This window comes from Giraffa tippelskirchi, chromosome 6 (assembly GCF_054371585.1).
Source record: "Giraffa tippelskirchi isolate mGirTip1 chromosome 6, T2T-mGirTip1v1.2.pri, whole genome shotgun sequence".
Classification (NCBI taxonomy): domain Eukaryota; kingdom Metazoa; phylum Chordata; class Mammalia; order Artiodactyla; family Giraffidae; genus Giraffa; species Giraffa tippelskirchi.
In genome coordinates, this window is record NC_137280.1 from 97212364 (window position 1) to 97231982 (window position 19619).

The following is a 19619-nucleotide window of genomic DNA, read 5'->3' on the forward strand; positions in this document are numbered from 1 at the left end:
ATTGTTACAGAGTACCGAGTAGAGTTCCCTGTACTGTATACAGTAGGTCCTTGTTGATTATTTATTTTATATATAGTAGTCTGTATATGTTAATTGCAGACTGAATTTATCCCTCCTTCCCAAACCGAAAATTTGTCTTTGAAGTCTATGAGTCTGTGTTCTATAAATAAGTTCATGTGTATAATTTTTTTAGATTCTGCATATAAGTGATATCATGGTATTTGTCTTTTTCTGTCTTTATGATTCTTCACTTACTATGATAATCTCTAGGTCCATCCATGTTGCTGCAAATGGAATTATTTCATTCTTTTTTATGGCTTAGTAGTATTCTGTTGTGCATGTATATATACTGGGGCTTCCCTGGTGGCTCAGGCGGTAAAGAATCTGCCTGCAATGCAGGAGACTCAGGTTCAACCCCTGGGTGGGGAAGATCCTCTAGAGGAGGAAATGGCAACCCACCCCAGTATTCTTGCCTGGAGAATTCCATGGATAGAGGAGCCTGGCGGGCTACAGTCCAAGGGGTCACAAAGAGTTGGACATGACTGAATGACCAACACTTTGTGTATATGTATATATATCTTATGTTTTTTATCAGATACAACATGTCTTCTTTATCAGTTCATCTATTGATGAATTTTTAGGTTGTTTCCATGTCCTAGATATTGTATACAGTGCTGCTATGAACATTGAGGTGCATGAATCTTTTCGAACTAGTTTCTCCAGATATATGCCCAGGAGTGGGAGTGCTGGATCCTGTGGCAGCTCTATTTTTAGTTGTTTGAGAAATCTCCACACTGTTCTCCATAGTGGTTGTACCAGTTTACATTGCCACTAACAGTGTAGGAGGGTTCCCTAAATTTTTATGTATTTAAAAGGTTATTTATTTGGGGGGCACACTACACAGCTTGTGGGATCTTATTTCCTCAACCAGGGATTGAACCTACACACCCTGCGGTGGAAGCTTGAAGTCCTAACCACTGGGCCATCAGGGAAGTCTCTCCCTAAATTTTTAAACTGAAGTTTTTAAAAAAGTTTTTTAGAATAATTTTAGATTTTCAGAGGCATTTCAAATTACCCATCACCTAATTTCTCCCAATGACCAGGAGCATAGTGTGTTTGTGATAACCAAGAGGTGGACATGAATACATTTCTGCTACCTCAATCCACTCTTTATTCAGATTTCACTAGTTTTCCCTAATGTCCTTTTTCTGCCTCAGGACCCTACCTTGCATTTAGTTGGTCACATGCCTCAGGCAAACCTGGGTGAGTTTGGTACCCCAAGGCAGGGGGTTGACTCAGTCCTTTTGCCTTCCTCCCAGGAGACCATGGGGGTTCAATGATGCGAGTGAACATCTTCTATAAACTATAAAAGGTCATACGAACATCCAGTCCTTTCATCCAGTTCAGTTTCGGAACACATGGAAACTTCATTATGGATACCACTGCAGATCGCTAGCAAACCTTCCTGGCAAATCACCCTGTTATTCTCATCTCTCTGCATTCTGAAGTGTCCTGTTCCATCCCCGATGTCTGGCAGAGTGACCAGAAGGCAGCCCTTCCACGCTCCCCACCCCCAGCCGAAGGATTTTTCTATCTCATCATAGTACCGCTGACCCCCATGTGGCAGTTCAGGCCAAGTCAGACCCAGCTAACATGGTTCGTTTTTCTTCCAGGGAGCGGACACTGGGTTTCTGAACCTCATCGCTGAAGACAGCCAGGACTTGAGCGAGCACAGGTTGGTGTCTATGTTTAGAGTTCACTGAGGTGTTTGGTTGGCTGTTTGGAGCCAGGATGGGTTAAGAGGCGTCCTTGCTGTGCACACCTGCGTCTTCCCAGCTTTGCTCACTTCTAGGGGTTTGTCTCACCTGCCAAGAGCACATGGGAGCCACAGGGAATGTATGTCCCGGAGGAGGGGGACATGGGGCTGGCAGGTCAGGTCCTAGCGCATCCAGGATGGGCACATGCCCACAGTGGCATCTGCTTCCCAGTTCTTAGCTTCCTCCTCGAGAGGCTTGATTAGGGTCTGCGGTGCTTCATCCCATTTCCCATGTGCATGGAGGGTGACCCATCAATGGCGTTCACTCAGAGCAGAGCTCGGTCATGGGACTGAACAAATATCCGAACCCTATCACTCCCCTGGTGGGACAGCAGGTTGGGAAATGTGCCAGAGGCCTCGGGAAGAATTAAGTCAAGAGCAAAATACAGCTCAGTCCTGATCTCTCAACTGTTACGCATTTGCTTGTCTCTGATTTTATTCCCAAGAGGACTTTGAGTGGCTTTTGTGAGGTAGGAAGAGGAAACAGCATGGGGATGAATGAGGTGGCTCCATGGCATCCGGGAGTGCCCCGCCCAGTCCATTTACTCTAAGTGTCTGGCGGGGACCAGCTGTCTTTAGAATCAACTTCCGGTTTCTAGCAAAAGTTCTGATGGATCTTTGATTCAGGTTGTGTTCCATTTAGCAATAAATTTGAGGGAGATCTGATGTCTTTATAACATTTATTTTCATCTAGTGCATGTGTGTAAAATAAAAAATGTTAGACAAGAAGGCAAACCCCAAAGACAACACATTGTATAATTCCATTTAGATGAATTCAGCACAAAATGTAAGTCTATTGGAAGAGAAAGGTGACTCAGGCTTGCCAGGGGCTGGGGTGGGAATGGGGGTGAACTGTGTTTGGGTGCCAGACACATCTTACAGCGCTGAGGGGAAGGTCCAGAACTGTGGGGCTGGGGCTTCAAGCAGCTTGGTGAACTGACTAAGAATCTTCGAGTTGTGTACTGCCAATCAGCTGATTGCATGACGTGTAAAGCGAACCTAAGTGAAGCTAAAATATATATTTTATCTCAGCCCGGGAGGGAAGCTGTCCCCACAGACAGAGACCAGGACTGAGATTGGAGCCCTGTGGCCCATCTGGCTTGTTTATGCTCCTCGAAGGTCCCAAACAGGTTCAGTGTTAACTCTGTGTCACAAAGTCACCAAGCAGGAGGGGAGTTTGGAGAACCACCTGGAGCCAGGCGAGGTCACATAGAGTGTATGTGTCATCACAGCGTGCTTGATGAGTGAGCCCCACTCAACCCTTCTCCGCATGTTAATGTCTGACCAACTAATTGTAAAAAGAAACTGAATGGACAAAGGAGAGACAAGATACCCCCGACCCCACACCCAGCGGGGACCACTGCTGACAACTCAGTGAGCATCCTCCCAAACCTCTCCAAATTCCACTCACTCAAAGGATTTCGGATAAGAAGGGTTTTCTCTTTGATGTACTCATCTCCCTTGATGGGCATCTTCCCTCATCCATAAACCTAGATTTCCATCTTCTTTCCTGACAACGGCTTAACATTCCATGTTATAGACAAATTATAACTTCTTTCTTTTTTAAAAGTTACTGAAGTGTAGTTGATTTACAATGTGTTCATTTCTACTGTCCAGCAAAGTGATTCAGTTATATGTATACATTCATTCTTTTTTCATGTTCTCCATTATGATTTATCATGAGATATTGAATATAGTTCCCTGTGCTATACAGTAGGGCCTTGATATTAAAAAAAAATTTTTTTTCTAATAAACAGCAGTTGTAAGGCATGATTGTTTTTTTAAAGATTTTATTTATTTATTTTTGGCTGTGCTGGGTCTTCATTGCTGTGAGGATTTTTCTCTAGTTGTGGAGAGTAGGGGCTATTCTCTAGCTGCGGTGTACAGGTTTCTCATTGCGGTGGCTTCTCTTGTTGCAGAGCACAGGCTCTAGGGTGCTTGGGCTTCAGTAGTTTCAGATCCTGGGCTATAGAGCACAGGCTCAGTAGTTGTGGCACATGGGCTTAGTTGCTCTGAGGCATGCGGGATCTTTCCAAACCAGGGATCGAACCCATGTTCCCTGCATTGGAAGGCAGATTCTTTACTCCTGAGCCACCAGGGAAGCCCAAGACCTTGTTATTTGAATTAGAATTTATTTCTTTAAGAATAATTTTATAGTTTGTTTAACTGGTCTGTTTGGTGGGCTTTTTTTGGAGGGTGTTCATTTTCTTTTATTGCTTTTCTTTCTCTCTCTAAATTTTGCTATGTTCTGGGATGGATGTCCTTGTGCAAACTTTGTTCGTCCTTGGTTGGTTGTTGTTTGGGGTAAATTCCTGGAAGTAAGTTTGCCTTGCCTGTGACTTTAAGTCAAAGTGTTCTCATTTTTGTTTTGACCTTCAGCCGCAAAGAAATGCACCATTTTCCATCCCAGGATGTGTCTCACCACCCTCTCAAGTGCAGTTTTATGTCCTGGCCAAGCCAACAAGCCAGGACTATTTTAGTTGCTGTGTCCAGGCCTCCTTTTCATGAGCTCAGCTGCTTCTCTAAGGCGAATGGCCTGGTTGCGTCCTTTCTGTTAGGGTTTCTGTCCTGTGCTGTGTTTAGTCACTTAGTTGTGTCCAACTCTTTGCGACCCCATGGACTGCATGCAGCCTACCAGGCTTCTCTGTCCATGGGGATTCTCCAAGCAAGAATACTGGAGTGGGTTGCTATGCCATCCTCCAGGGGATCTTCTCAACCCGGGAATCAAACCCAGGTCTCCCTCACTGCAGGAGGATTCTTTACCAACTGAGCCACCAGGGAGGCCCTGGTGATGTTTAAATTCTCCCTATTTCTCTGTCTGGACACGGTCCACTGCGAGTGTTTTTTGGAGCATGTTTCTGCACTTTGCTCATGGTGCATTTTGTCATCAGGCATCTGAAACATAACACAGATCTGTCTTCTTTATTTTGTGTGGTCACCTAACACGTCAAGATTATAAAAACACAATCCACCTGCATTTTGTTTTGGATGGCATATTCTGCACTTCAGTCCTTGAGCCTTTTGAAATTCAGCTGTGCTAGGAGGTCATACCTGGGGGGTGTGATTCTGACCCTCGGCTCCCCTCTCAGGGGACACAGGTCCATGTTGGGGGACATCTGAGGTTGTCACACTGGGGGGATGCTCCTGGCAACAAGGAGGTGGGGCCAGGAAGGTTGCTCCACACACCACAGTGTCCACGATGGCCAAGGGTGACCAGCTGCCTGGTCAGCAGTGCCCGGTGGACATTGCTGGGAGAGATGGAACACACTCCTGAGCTGGTGCACGTGGCCAGCCTTGCAGTGGTTCTCTGTTCCAAGGGATCCTGCTCTCCTACAAGTCAGGAGGAATCAAGGCTTTTCCTGATTGCTTGTTAGTTTCATAGTCACTAGGAGCACTTCCTGTTTGCCAGGCCCCTCACATCCGAGGTCCCTACAGTACGGGGGGTACAGACAATGGACTGTCCCATTTCTGGGCCACTGCCTGTCCGGGGGAGACGGAGTGGCACCGAACAGGGGCCATACTGTCCATCCTGGTGACAGCACCTTGATCCACTGTGCTGAATGTCTGCAGACGCCAGGGCTAGAAGTGGGACCTGGAATCTGGGGCTCCAGAGGAGGGGTCTGGGGCTGGGGCAATCCCCAGAGTGCTGGGATTCCCACTGGTGGCCACTAGGGGGCAGTGAAGGTCCATGAGGTCTCCAGCGCAACTAGCAGGGATGGATGTGAAGAGGGTGCAGGGGGGCAAGTGACCGCCCAGCTTCTTCAGTCAACTCCTCCGCCCTCATGGAGCCCTGTGGCCACCTGTCTACATGTTCCAGGATATTCTGCTTCAGCACCCAGAGTCCGCTGTCACTCTTTTCTGGGGGCCTCCACTTCACAGACCTGGAGCCTCTGTGAGTTCATTGGATGTAAGAGAAAGGTAGAAAGCAGAGACTCTATGACCTTGGAGAGCTGAGGATCCCTGCACCCCCCAACTCTCCCGGCCCTGGCACAGCCCAGTGGCCAGAGCAGAGCTGGGACCAGAGAACGAAGGCCAGAGGGTAGGGGTGGGCAGCCCTACTGGGATGATTGGATCTTGCTTCTGGGACTCCCTCCTCTGTTGCCTGGAACCAGCCAATGGCTCTGACCCCTGGGCAGGAGCAAGGTGGGAGTTCTCCCCAGGCTGGTCTCATGAAGCATCTCTTTTGGGACTCATCTAAATGCCAGAGACCCTCAAAGCCCCCTTGGGTCCCCTGGCTGTGGAATCTGCCCAGTGTCTCCTGAGGCACCCTCGGGTGTGTGTCACCTGGGCAGTGACTGCTCAGCCTGGCCAGATGCGGTGACTCTCCCCAAAATGCCCTCCATCCCCTCAGCAAGGGTTTCTGAGTGTCTGCCAGGCCAGGCTCCAGGGGATGCTAGTGTGCAGGGTGGATGTTCTAGTGAGAATTGTGGACCCATTCAGAGTCCTCCCCATCCAACACTGCTGAAATCAGGCTGGATCACCCTGTGGGATGAGGTGGGCATCCTGGGTGCTGTGGGGAGAGGGTGGAGCAGCCTCCATGCCCCCATCCACATGATGCCAGGAGCCCTCAGTTTTGACAACTGAGCCCACACAGATGTCCCCAGGCATCACCCAGTGTCCCATGGAAGCAGGCCCCCTGCCTCACTGGTTCCTCTCATAATGTCTCTGGATGTGGTTTCCCCCTCCTGAAACTGGATGGATCTTTCCATAAGTTTGGAAGCTCTGGCAGAGGGGAGGTGGGGGTAGGGGGTAGGGGGTGGAGTGCTGGGACCATAGCCAGTTGGCTCCCGCCTCGTGGAAGGGCTGAGCGCATGGGCCTTCATGGCGCTGGCTCTCCTTATGGAGGTTTGCCCTTTTAGCCAGAGCTGGGCTGTCCAATAGGGTAGCCATGAGTCCCCGGTGGCCACTGAGCTCCTGAAAGGGGGCTCAGATGGAAATGAGTGTATTTGGCACAGACCGGGGTGATGATTCTTAGCTGAGAACGATTTTTCCAGCTTTCCACCAGCCCTCCCACCTGCTGTGAGGAGGCAGAGCTCAGTGACCTCCCAGCAGCGGGTGTTTTCCTGATAGCCCCTGTCCTCCGGGAGTTTATGAACATTTCAGCTGAAAGCGCCTCCCGGATCTTTTATCTCGAGAGGGTGGCCCTCGTGTGAGGGACAAACTCCAACCCAGCGCGCCGCGTCAGAGACCGTTTCTTCCTCCTGGTTGGTCCCCGGCTTCAGATGTGTGTTGAAATGCCCACAATTATCAGTTCTCTCCATGGACAAGCTGTTCTCCTGAAAGAGCTGCCAAGATAGACAGTTGAAACCTTAAAACGTTCTTGCAGAAGGTCATGGCTGCTGCCGCAGCCTCACAATACATATGTAATTACTGGGTCCCCGCCCAGAAACCCACCAAGGGTGCCCCCTCCCTCCACAGCACACAGGACCCAGAGCCACCCCCACCCCTGTAGCCCATGGCTCTGATTCTGAAATCTTGGGGAGAGCAGGCCCCAGGGTGCTTCCCATGGCAGCAGGGGCTGCTCAGACATGACCTTGACCCCCTCCAGAAGGGTCTCACCCTTGTGATCCTGCCCCCAAGGAACACTGGGCAATGTCTGGGGACGTCTGTGGTTGTCATGACTGGAGGGGGTCCTGGCATACAGTAGGTGGGGGGGCCTAGGGGTGTGCTCCACCCCCCACAGTGCTCAGGACGGCCCCACAGAGAATGTCCTGGCCCATGTCAGCAGCGCCCAGCCGGAGTGGGGAGTGGCGACCCCACTCCCCAAGATTCTTGCTCCCAGGATGAACCAGCATCACTCTCTTTGTGCTCCGCGTGTGTTATCACACCGGCTCCCACCCCGGCCCCACTCTTCCACATGCTGCGGGTGAATCCCCTCACACACTGGTTAGTGCTGCCACGTAGTTCGACCAACTTGAACACTGAGGCCCAGAAAGGCTCCCATCTGATATCGCAGAGCCAGGCTTCCAGCCGTGGGGCAGTGAGAACTGGCCCAGCCCAGGCAGCAGCCATGGCCCAGAGACCCACACATCCCCAGGCGGGCACATTGCTAGGCAACGGCTTGACTGGTCAGCCTCCCTCAGAGCAGGGATGATGCACACGCAGTCATCGGTAGTCAGATTCAAGGCCTGCTTTGACTCAGAACACACACGAGGTGACAGTCACGTATGGTAAGGTGGGGGCAGGGGGACAGGGAGCCACGGGGAAGCTGAAGAGGGGCTCATTTGTGGTGAGTAGAAGGAGCCCCTACACCTCAGGGCCCATTCCCACCCCCAGCCACAATGCACAGACCTGAATCCATCTGAGCCGCTGCACACTGAGAATGTGGTTCTTCCTTCTGTTCCCTCCCCTCTGACTTCGTTTGTTGAGTCAGCAGACACCTGTGTGCCAGGCCCAGCTGGCTAAAGCACATGTGTCTGAGTGCAGACGCTCCCAGTACAGCGTACATGGTGGGCATGTGTAATGGAGGACTGAGGCATGACCTGGGGAGGGCCAGGCTGGGAAGAGCTCAGAAGTTGGGGGCAGAGGGAGGGTCCTGGAGGCCGAGGGTGGGATGGGGGCTTCAACAAGTGCCCCAAATACAAGGTCACAGGGAACTGGGGTATCATGAGCTTGTTTCTAATTGCCACTGGTATCCCCCCAAATTCAAATGTTAAAACCTACTCCCCAGTGTGGTGGGAATTGAAGATGGAGCCTTTGGAGAGTATGGTCTTGGGACTTACATTAATATTAAATACATATTTTGAACTTCGCCACGGTTCCTAGCTCCCAGCTCCCAAAGCCCTTGGAATTTCTTGAGCCAGTGGAGCATCCCCTGCATGTGACTAAATGTGACAGTGATTGTGAAACCCCAGGCTCTCTGCTCTGCCGTCGCACGAGGAGTGTGCTGGCTACCTATTGCTATGTAATAAGCCACCACAGACTCGGCACCTTATACCTCCCCTGTCTCTCCAGGCAGAAGTGTGGCTGAGGCTTCTGCTCACAGTCTCACTGGGCCTGGCCCGGGCTGAGTTCTCTCCTGAGGCTCAGCTGGGGAACAATCCATTTTCCAGTTTGCTCAGGCCATTGGTAGGGTTTGGTTCCTTTCAGTTGTCAGGTCCAGGTGCCTGTTGTCTTGCTAGCAGTCCACTAGGGACGGCTCTCAGCTCTTGGAGGCTGCCACCAGGTGCTGGCTTGGCTGCATGATTTCCTCCAGGGGGCCCCTCATCTTTCCAGTCACTGCAGGAAAGGCCCTGCCCTAGGGAGGGAGGGCTCACCTGATTAGGTCAGGCCCACCCATGCAGCCTTTTGATTAACTCAAAGTCAACTAACTTGGAAATTTATTTAATTTGATTTTTTCCCTTTCTTTTTTTATTTTTTAAATTATGAAGTTATGATAACACATTTACAGGAGACTTGGAGAATACAGAACAAGGTTACATATAAGTTCCACTGTATGTGATAATTATTTTTTAAGTAGATAAATTTTTAGTTAGAGTTTCAATATCAAACTCTCAAAAAGGAATAGAATGAATATACGGAGAAGTAGAAGGATACAGTAGACCTGAAAAGCACTATGAACCAATTCAACATAATTAAGATTTATACAATTTTCACAACAGTAGGATACAAATTCTATTCAAGTTTCCATAGATTATAAACTAAGAGACACTGGAACATATCTGGGGACATAAAACAAGGTGCAAAAATTTCATGGTCTAAAGGTATTGAAATGATACAGAGCCTATTCGCTTATCACTGTGGAATTATATTAGAGATCAGTATCAAAAGATATTTGAAAATAACCCCCATATTTTCAAGTGTAATATAACGTTACCCAGAGAGATCTTTGACTTAGCCATTGAAAGCCTCAATAAAGTTAGAAGACTGAAAAACCACAGAGGATGATTACAGAGAAGAAAGCATTTAAATAAGAAATTAATATCAAAGATACTTAATGTATTTATTGGCTGCACCACACAGCATGTGGGATCTTAGTCCCCTGGCCAGAGATTGAACCCACACCCTATGCAGATTCTAACCACTGGACCACAAGGGTGGTCTCTAACTTGGGACTTTAATTACACCCTCGAATCCCTTCCTCTGCAGGAGATCATCTAATCAGGGGAATGGCATCTTATCATCATAGTCCTGCCAACCCGTGGGGCTTGGTCCACCAGGAGCCAAGGGTTTGGAGACTTAGACTCCTTCTGGCCACCAAGGGGCAGCAGGGGGCCTGGTCACTGCAGATGCAGGCACCTGCGGCTGGCATCAGAGCTCGCAGGGGGCCTTTGTACCCTCCTGTTCCTTGCTGGCGGCACCGCAGGCAGGTCAGTGTTGGGTGGAACGGCAGTGGTTGGAGAAGGCATGCCTTGTTTGTCTCAGTCACACCTAGGCATACCTATGGTTTCATTTGTTTTTTGTTTTTGTTTTTTTTCTGCTACACCTCTTGGCTTGTACGGTCTTAGTTCCTCAACCAGCAATCAAATCCGAACCCCTTGCAGTGGAAGCTTGTAATCCTAACCACTGAACAACCAGGAAAGTTCCCTCACTTTTAAAAAAAAAATAAAGCCTATAATTTGAAATAATTCCAGATTCATGCATGCATGCTCAGTCATGTCTAACTATTTGCCACCCAAAGTACTGTAGCCCGCCAGGCTCCTCTGTCCATGGGATTCTCCAGGCAAGAATCCTGGAGTAGGTTGCCATTTCCTTCTCTAGGGGATCTTCCCGACCCAAGGATTGAACTGGCATCTCCTGTGTCTCCTGCATTGGCAGGTGGATTCTTTACCACTGAACCAGCTGGGAAGCCCAATTCCAGGTTCATAGGAAGTTGCAAAAACCATGCAGAGTGATCCCATGCACCTGTTCCCCAGCTCCCCCCAGTGGCCTCATCTTATAACTAAAGTACGATAGGAAGTTGGTGTGTGCCCAGGCCCCTGCCCTCTGTTTAATTTGTGGGCATGCAGGACCGTCACCCATCTGCAGAATGGAGAGTTCTTCCATCCTTGAGGTGGGGGAGGGGGGGCGGAGAAAAACAGACATGAACGTCTAACCCTGGATGGCACTGTGCCCCATGCTTGCTGTGCAGGCCCAACTCTGTGCGTCTTGTCTGCTACCTCATCAGGCAGCCAGCCCTTCCACTGGGTTTATTCTCTTGGGGGGATTCTGCCAGTTTGTGGGGACTCCCAGCACCAAAGGTTCAGGTTCAAATCTAGACACACCCCCACCTGCAGGGCACCTCAGGAGACTCCTGTTTCTGAGCACAGAGCTGGGCTGGCTATCACCACCACAGTGCTGGCACCCACAGGAGGATCACCAAGTGCTCCCCTTGAGGATCCTCCAGAGGGAGGGGTGACCTGGAGGGCCAGGAGTTATCATGAGGACCTTAGAGCTTTCTGGAGGTGAGAATCATCCCCTAGCCATCTGCCCAGGCTCCGAGGCTGCTGAGACATCCGCATGTTGGAGTCAAAGCCTCCTCAACTTCCCCAGAGGTCTCTGCTGTCTCCTCTATGCCCTGCATGGTCAGTTGGTGTTCTGGGCGTGGATCAGGTGGTCGTTGTGTGCTTCTTACTGCCAGGAGCCTGTTCAGTAGTGGTATCCCTCAAGTCTGCGTACCTCCTGAGTGAGGGGGAATTCCAAGATGGTGCTCGAGAGCCCCACACCTGGTGTCCACACTCTGAACCTGGGGTGGGTGGGATCCCACTCCATGGTTAGGCTCACATGATGTGGCCAAAGGGACTTGGTGGGTCTAACAGAGACCCCTGATCAGTAGACTCTGGGGTTCATCCCAAGCGGGATTGTCTGGGTGGGCCTGACCTAATCAGATGAGCCCTTACAAGCGAACAGAAACATATCTAGAGGAGTCAGATCCACAGAAACAGGAAGTAGATGGTGGGGCCAGGGGCTGGAGGAGGGGGTAGGGAGTTAGTGTTTCATGGGGACAGCGTTTCTGTTTGGGAAGATGAGAAAGTTCTGGATGGTGGTCCAGACAGTCAGTCACACAACAATGTGAATGTGCTTAATGCCACGGAGCTGTGCACTTAGAAATGGTTAAAATGGTAAATTGCTTTTTACCACAATAAACAGAGAGGGAGAGAGAGATCAGAGCAGCAGCAGACACTCCTGCTGACTTTGAAAAAGGCAAACAGCTACGTGTGTGTGTGCTGCCTGGGGAAAAAGCCATGCCGCTGGGAGCTAAGAGCAGCCCCCACCCAACAGCCAGCAGGGAAACGGCGCCTCAGTCCCTCCACTGCAGGGTGATGGATTCCGCCAACGACCTGTCGAGCTTGGAAGGGAGCCCTGCGGTCCCAGATAAGGGCTCAGCCCAGCCAGTCCCTGGGTGTCAGGCTTTTGAGACTCCAAGCTGAGAACCCAGTGAAACCACACCCCCGTTTTCTGATAGAGCAACTGGGAGACAACAAAGGGTGTTGTTTTGGAGTCTATGTTGGTGGCGACTTGTCATACAGCAGCAGCTGACTGATGCACCTACCCTGCTGCCTTCCCACACGCATGTTCCGGAACTTGCTGCAGCCCTGTCAGTTAGAGATGTCACAGAGGAGAAACTGGGAGCAAAGAGAGGCTGAGTAACCTGCCCAGGGCCACACAGTAACTGTTCTGTGACATTCAGATCAGCTGCGTGTGTCACCCAGGCTGGACTGTAAGCTCCTCCAGGTCAGGGGTCTTGCCCAACCACCCAGCCAGATGTTTAGGGAGTGAGTGGAAGAAGGGAAGAAGGAGGCCAGGGGAGGAATCCTCACCTGACCTCCTGCACGGAGAAGTGAGCCTGTGACCAGGGCGGGTGACACAGCAGGGCTGGTGGAGAGCGTACTCACCCTACCTGGAGCGATCCCACGCGGTGATCCCTGCGGGCTCCCGGCTGAGTCAGCGGCCGCACCGAGGTCTGAGCTCCTGAGCCTCCTGGAATGGGATGTGCTGTCCCCAGCTATCTGACTAACATCCCGCTGAGTCACAGTTCTGGCCGGACGAGAGGCAAGAGGCGAGCCAGAGCCCTCTGCCCATGGGAGTCGCAAAGCCAGGCACCCTGGAGGCCCAGAGAGCCAGGCTGCCAGCTATGGGTTCCTCGGTGCGAGCCGGGGCTGCAGGCTGAGGGGCTTGCAGGGTAGGCGGTAAGAGAGGCGGCCACACCTGTACACACCCTGGGCAAACAAGCAACCAGATCTCCCTCGTCCCGGGGCTGAGAGGCAAAGCTGGCAGGTCCCCTTGGCAGCGCAGGGACTATCCTGGGAGCTGTGAGGGGTGCCCCCACTCCAAGCCCCCACTCCACCAATGCCGGGAGCCCCCAGTCCTGACAACCACAGATGTCCCCAGGCACAGCCCAGAGTCCCCTGGGTGACAGACTCACCCTAGTTGAAACCCTGGTTGAGGGGCTTCCCTGGTGGCTCAGTGGGTAAAGAATCTGCTTATAGTGCAGGAGATGCAGGAGACACTGGTTCAATCCCTGGGTTGGAAAGATCCCCTGGAGGAGGAAATGGCGACCCACTCCAGTATTCTTACCTAGAGAATCCCATGGATAGAGAAGCCTGGGGGGCTATAGTCCATAGGGTCTCAAAGAGTAGGACATGACTGAAGTGACTTAGCATACATGCACACATGTATTACCTGATAATAATAATAATAATAATAAAAGAGAGCCCAGTCAAGTGAGCTGATGGTGACAGCACTGCCTGAGGACAACAGCAAGTGTGCCCTCTGGGGCTTCAAGCAAGGAGGCCTTCCTGGAGGAAGTGACATCTGAGTTGAAGTTGACAATGCCCTGGAGTGGATCAGGGTGGGAAAGACTCTCCAGGTGGTGGGAGTGGTGTGTGCCAAGAACCATCCTGGTTCCAGGATAGTGGGCAGGGATGCAAGGTGAGGGAGCAAGGAGGCCTCAGGTGAGACCACTTTATTCTGAGGGCAGTAAGGAGCCAAGGAGGGTTTCAGCCCTATCCATGGCAACAATCAACTGACCTCCTTGTTTTCCAGATTAGGACACCGAGGCATAGAGAAGGTGAGGGGCCCAGCAGCGGTGGGCAGAGGCCTAGGGAGCTTCAGGGCCATTTCTACAATGCTTGGGGCTGGGGTGAGCGCCGGAGCCAGACCTGGGATGCAGCACTTCCCAGCTCCAAGACCCCAGGTCAGGCAGGCCTCTGCTCCCACCCTCAGTTTCCCTTTGATAAAATTCACCCAGGACTGCTGCTGGAGGGGTGAGGGCATCAGCTCTGTAGCCCATGTCCTCAGGCAGCGCAGCGAGGGCCCTGGGAGGACGGGAAGTGTGTCCTGTTACCCCGCTGTCCCGGGGTCTCTTGCCCGAGCCCCACACGCCTCCCCTCTCTGGGCTCTGACTTCCTTCTTCCTGAAGATATCAGGGGTCATCCGGCCTCTCTGGTATCCATGGAAACCTGGGCCTGAGTGAGGGACCCCAGGCCCTTCAGCAAATTGGTGGTGAGCCCTGACCGAGGGCGAGAAGGAAGCCGGGGAGCAGTGGGGAAAGGATATGCCCCTGGCCCAGAGCCTGCGCCTCCGGGAGGTGACCAGCAGGGGTCTGCCCTCCACGGGTCCCGGCCCCACGTCCACCAGGAAGGACAGCCGCCGGGGCGGTGCTTCCCTGTGCTGAGCTGACCTTGTTTTCCTGACCTCAGGGCAGGAACTGCCCGGCCCGTGCAGTGGACACGTACAAGCTCAGTAAACAGCCTGGGAGCCGAGAGTGGGAGCTGAAGTGCCGCCACCCGCCTGCCCTCCCCTCCGTCCTTGGGAATCCTCAAGAGCACTCAGGGAACCTGGTCCCTGCTCCCGTCCCTTAGGACTGAGATGGCAGCCACCTCCTGGGGGGGTGGCAGAATGGCAGAAGGGCCACCTGGGGATGGTCACCTGTGTTGTGAGGCCGCCAGGACTGCATGTTCACTGACGGGCTCCTCAGCTCCACATGCACAACTAGGGTGCACATGGGCTCTTGGGAGCGTCTGGAGCGTGTGTGTGTGTGTGTGTGTGTGTGTGTGTGTGTGTGTGTGTGTGTGTGTGTGTGTGTGTGTGTGTGTGTGTGTGTGTGTGTTTGTGTGAGCATATGCAGCATCTGTGTGTGTGTCTGAGTGTGTGAGCATCTGCAGCATCTGTGTGTGTGTGTGTCTGTGTGTGTGTGTGTGTCTCTGTGTGTCTGTGTGTGTGTGTCTGTGTCTGTGTGTGTGTCTGTGTGTGTGTCTGTGTGTCTGTGTGTGTCTGTGTCTGTGTCTGTGTGTCTGTGTGTGTCTGTGTCTGTGTGTCTGTGTGTCTGAGCATCTGCAGCATCTGTGTGTGTGTGTGTGTGTGTTGAAATACCCATAACATAAAATTCACCCTCTTAACCATTTCAGAGTGCACAGCTCATGGCGTTAAGCGCATTCACACTGCTGTGCAACCATCCCCACCATCGTCTCCAGAACTTGCTCATCTTCCCAAACTGAAACTCTGTCCCCATGAAACACTCACTCCCCTTCCCCTCCCCCAGCCCCTGGCCCCACCATCTACTTCCTGTTTCTGTGGATCTGACTCCTCCAGGGACCTCCTGTGAGTGGGATCAGACAGTGTTTGTCCTTCTGTGTCTGGCTTCTCTCACTGAGCATCACAACCTCAAGATTCACCTGTATTGTAGCAGGTGTCAGAATCTCCTTCCTTTTTAAGGCTGCATCATTTGCCACAGTGTGGAGGGACCATGTTTATTCATCCGTCCTTTGCTGATGGACACTTGGGTCGTTACTATCTTTTGACTGTTGTGAATTGTGCTGCTATAAACACAGGTGTATAATTATCTGTTTGAGACCCCACCTTTATTTAAAAAAAAATTGTGTTTTTTTGGCTGTCTCGGATCTTAGCTGTGGCATGGGATTTCTTCATTGAGTCATGTGGGGTCTTTCATTGAGGCTCTTGGACTCTAGTTGTGGTGCGAGGGCTTAGTTGCTCTGTGACATGTGGGCTCTTAGTTCCCAGACCAGGGATCGAACCCGTGTCCCCCTGCATTGGAAGGCATATTCTTAACCACTGGACCACCAGGGAAGTCCCTGTCTGTCCTCTCTTAATAGGGACTGGGTCAGGGCCCACCTTATTCCAGAGTGACTTCACCTCTCTTTAGCTAGTGACATCTGCAAAGATCTTATTTCCAAGTGAGGTCTCTGGACTAGTCTGCTCAAACTGCCACAACCTGATATCACAGGTCGGGGCCTTGGACAATAGACACTTATTCCCTCCCAGGGCTGGGGGCTGGACATCCTGGATCAAGGTGTCTACAGCTGGCTCCCTCTGAGGCCTCTCCCCCTGGTGTGAGGATGGCCACCTTCTCCCCAAGTCCTCGTGTGATTTCCTGTCTGTGTGTACCTGTGTCCTAATCTTTTTTTTTTTAAGATTTTTTTTGGGGGGGTGTGGACCATTTTAAAAGGCTTTATTGATTTTGTTACAATATTGCTTCTGTTTTATGTTGTGTTTTTTTGGCGCAGAGGCATGTGGGATCTTAGTTCCCCAACCAGGTATCAAACCCGCACCCTCTGCATTGGAGGGTAACGTCTTAACCACTGGACCACCAGGGAAGTCCCTAATCTTTCTGATAAGGACCCTCGTCCCATTGGCTCAGGAACCACCGTTAGGACCTCATTTTACCTTAATCTCCTCTTTAAAGATCCATCTCCAAATACAGGGGCTTCCCAGGTGGCTTAGTGGTAAAGAATCCGCCTGCCATTGCAGGAGATGTGGGTTCAATTCATGGGTCTGGAAGATCGCTTGGAGAAGGAAACGGCAACCCACTCCAGTATTCTTGCCTGGAGAATCCCATGGACAGAGGAGCCTGGCAGGCTACAGTCCATGGGGTTGCAAAGAGTCAAAGACGACTTAGCAACTAAAACAACAGCTCCAAATACAGTCACAGTCCAGGGTCCCGGGGGTCAGGGCTTCCACTCAGGAATTTGGGAAACACAATTCGGTTCAAAGCAGTCACCATCTGAGGTTCTGGGTGGACATGAATTTTGGGGGAACTGCTCAACCTACCACGGGGGAGCTGTGTTGAACTCAGTAAGAGACTGGGAGGGTGGTCACAGGTATGGGGAGCCTGCAGTAAATAAAAGCACCGTGGATGGGGCCCCTGTTGGCAGCAGCCCTGAGCAAGTCACTTAGTCAAGATATAATCTCCACCCTTGGAGTGTGCTGCCAGCGAGGGAGCCTTCGCGTCTCTGTAAACCATGGCTGGAGGAGGTTACCCAAGGTCACTGGACAGCCTTGACTGGAGCCAGCACCTCCACCCCGCGAGGTCATTCCTTGCACGCCGCTGGCTGCCCAGCCAGGGGTGATAGTGGCATGAGGACACCCTGGGGTCCCCCTGTGAGGCTAGCACTGTGGTCCCAGGATCCCACCCACTGCTGGGACATTGCCTTGAAATCTCTTCTGCCTGTAGTTGCTTAAAAATGTTGTATTCTTGCCTGAGATCTTTGCAGTTTGCTTCGAGGGGAAACGGCTTTGACTTTTATCCCTTCTTTATACTGTGTTCTTGCAGTGTGAGCCACCCCTTGGGGTGCCACAGGCCCTGCCCTGGGGTGTAGTGGGGCTGTTACTTACTGTGTCTGAGGGGGAATTGCAAGGTGAGGCAGTGGTGGGGAGACCAGGTGTGTAGGAGATGGAACAGGGCAGTGTCCTGCAGCCGGAGCACAGGCCTGTGGGCTCTTTCTCCTTTATTGAGATGTAGTTCACACACCATAAAATTCACCCTTTAAAGTGTACAATTCAGTGTGCTTTCATGCCTAGTTGTGCAACAACCACCATTAGCTAATTCCAGAACATTCCATCCCCCCAAAAGAAGCCATATCCCCATCAGCAGTCACCCCCCCCTTCCCCAGCCCTTGACAAGCAGGAACCCACTCTCTGTGTCTGTGGACCTGGCTGTTCTGGACGTTTCCCATCAGTGGAATCACACCCTGTCTGTCCTTCTGTGTCTGCTTCTCTCACTGTTCTCAGTGTCCCTCCACATGGCAGTGAGTGTCAGGGCTTCCCTCCTTCTCATGGCTGAGGGGTAGTTCATGGTGGTTTTTGCTTTCGATTATGTGGTAGACATTTTGATGGTATTTGATGTTTCTGGGGGCCCCACACCCTGATAAGGTTTTACCCTGATTTTAAACAAGCACTTGCCCCAAACTTGCTATAATGTAGATCAACAGTAGCAAACCTTCTGTAAGGGGCCAGACCTTAAATATTCTCTTGTTTGCAAGTCAAGGTGTCTCTGCTGTAGCTACTCAGCTCTGCCTTTGTATCTTGAAACCACCAGAGACAACACCTGCAGGAATGGGTGTGGCCATGTGCCAATAAAGCTTTATTTACAAAAAGCAAGCAGAGGGCCGCACGTGGCCCTCAGGCCAGAGCTTGCCAACCCTGCTTTAGGATGGAAGTTCTCCAACGTTTTGATCCAGCAGGTTCCAAGGAGTTTCTGTGTTTTTTATTTTAATCAAGAAATATTATTTTTGGCTGCACTACATGGCTTTGGGGATTTTAGTTCCCTGACCAGTGATTGAACCCTGGTCCTCAGCATTGAGAGCACCAAGTCCTAACCACTGGACCACAAGGGAATTCCCCAAAGAGGTTTTTTTTTTTTTTTAATTTTGGGTTATATTTATCAAAAGTTACCAGATTCAAAATTAAAACTGAGAAAAATTTTAAATATTTACTAATTCATTTTAAAATAACAATAATAAACCCTAAATGGCATTTTTAAATGGAAAGAAACTTTTTTTTTTTCAAAACAAACAGAGAATTAGTGAGAAGATGGTGAGGAAAACCAAGAGGCTTTCATGACCCAGAGTTGACTAAGGACATGTGACGACTGAACAAAGTGTGGGATCCTGGGGCAGAAAAAGGACACGGTGGGTGGGGGAGCTAGGGAAATCTGGATGCAGTGTCCCTGTGTCACTGTCCCAGCTGTGACAGACACGCCCTAGGGAAGAGTGGTCTGGGAAGGACAGACGGCACCCTCTCTACTGCCTTTGCAACTTCTCTGTAAACCCCAGCTTATTTCAAAGCACGTGTTTGTTAGCAAAAAACAGGACAGAACAAAACAACTGTGTGGTCCAGTGAGGGCTCTGGCCACATTTAGGGGAGAGTTAGGCCAGCATCGGGGAAAGTGGCTGGAGAAGCTGGGCGGCTGGCGAGTGAGTGGTGGGTCAGGCGGGGGGTCAGAATAGCGCCCTGGTGCCCAGCAGAGGCCAAGGGCAATTGTAGGTGCTGGACTCGGTGGTGAGCCCAAGAATGAAGCCCCGTCCTCTGAGGACAGCGCTGGCCCAGACATCCAAGCAAACAAGGACAAGAGGAAGAAACCAGAAAAGGTGCCAGGTAGGGCCGAGCAGAGAGACAAGAGCCCGGGGTCCAGGGAGGTCTCCCGAGGAGGCCACATCCACGCCTACCTCTAGAGGTGGGGAGAAGGCAAGCGCTGAGGAGGAGAGAGCTGGAAAGTGGTGGGCAGACTGTGGACAGTCCTGAGGCACGACAGCCAGATGTCCTAGAGGACGGCCTTCTGTCTAGGCTGGTCTCCTGCTTTTCTTTTTTTTTTTAATATTTATTTATTTGGCTGCATTCAGTCCTAGTTCCAGCACTTGGGATCTCCAGTGTGGTGTGGGCGTCTCTCTAGTGGTGTGCAGGCTTAGTTGGCCAACGGCAGGTGTGATCTTAGTTCCCTGACCAGGGATGGAACCCGAGTCCCCTGCATTGCACCGTGGATTCTTACCCACTGGGCCACCAGGGGTGTCCTTAATCTCATGCTTTCTATCAGACCAACGGAGGGCCACAGCTCGCAGACCCCGAGGCAGGGTCAGAGCTGCAGTGG

General features: G+C 51.4%; 1 protein-coding gene across 6 annotated transcripts in view; it reads left to right on the forward strand.

Annotated features, from left to right (window-relative positions):
* The window catches only part of GNG7 (G protein subunit gamma 7), a 139001-nt gene that overhangs the window by 43039 nt on the left and 76343 nt on the right, over positions 1-19619 (forward strand). For all 6 annotated transcript variants that reach the window (XM_081499934.1, XM_081499939.1, XM_081499933.1 and 3 more), the window contains one exon: positions 1674-1735. The gene's annotated coding sequence lies outside the window, so the exon portion shown is untranslated. The remainder of the gene's footprint in view (positions 1-1673; positions 1736-19619) is intronic.